Source organism: Crocodylus porosus, unplaced genomic scaffold (genome assembly GCF_001723895.1).
Source record: "Crocodylus porosus isolate Cpor-Errol unplaced genomic scaffold, CroPor_comp1, whole genome shotgun sequence".
Lineage (NCBI taxonomy): Eukaryota > Metazoa > Chordata > Crocodylia > Crocodylidae > Crocodylus > Crocodylus porosus.
The window spans coordinates 20,473,610-20,474,546 of record NW_017728911.1 but is presented as its reverse complement, the minus strand read 5'-3'; positions in this window follow the sequence as shown (position 1 = coordinate 20,474,546).

Below are 937 nucleotides of genomic sequence, written 5' to 3'. Positions count from 1 at the left end.
GAAATATATTCCTAAAATCAGAGGGGACTCAGAGTCGTTCTGTATGTGTCATGGCTTAGTTTAATTTTACATTTATAATAATGTGTCTGACGATTCATAATTATTCTTTAGATTTGTTTTCTTTTCATTAGCATTCCTAGCTTGTTATGATAACTATTATTGCTATTGTTGTTGTTCTAAACACCAAGGGCAAGACATGCTGTCCTTAAACTTTTGGCGATGCCCTGCCCACTAACAGGAGTCACTGATCTCTATACCTTCATTGCTGTTCAGATGGTTTCAGCGGGATTTAAGGGGGCTATAAGCTACTACACGGCAGTGACTGTCTCCTTTAAAGAGTAAAAATCCTATCTAACATCCCGCTTCTGTGCTGACCCCGAACCAAGCAGTCAGGGGTGGAGGTGGAATAGCATGCCCTGATTGCCCCTCGGGCCCTCTCCTACAGATCGCCCTACAATCAGACCGTGATATTTAACCTCTCTCCATGCTTCCTGGAAAGAAAGCAGTCCCACGTTGCCCCTGAATCACATGCCTTGTGCATCGGATCGACCTTCTCCCACAGGGCTCGAGCAATGGCAGCGGCGCCTCTGCAGGAGCTGGAGGGGGGGGAGGGGGCGATGCTCTTGTTTCCGACAGGACGGGAGGGGAAGCCGGGAGCCTGCAGCGCCTTCCCCGGCCCCAGCCCAGGCAGAGCGCCGGCTCCGGCGGGGCTGTGGGGCTGGGTGGTGTACGCATGCTCCTCCAGCCGCAATCTCCCGCCCCGGCTCCTCCCCTCCCGTTCCCGTCCGAAGATATCAACAGGGGCAGGCTCATCCCTCCCTGCTCGGGAAGGAGACCAGGGGCTGAGCAGCCGCGCAGCCCGCGGCGCCGCTCCTGGGACTTCAGCACCACCGGGGCGGACAGCTCCGGCCGCGCGCGGGGCGGCTCGGGCAGCGCT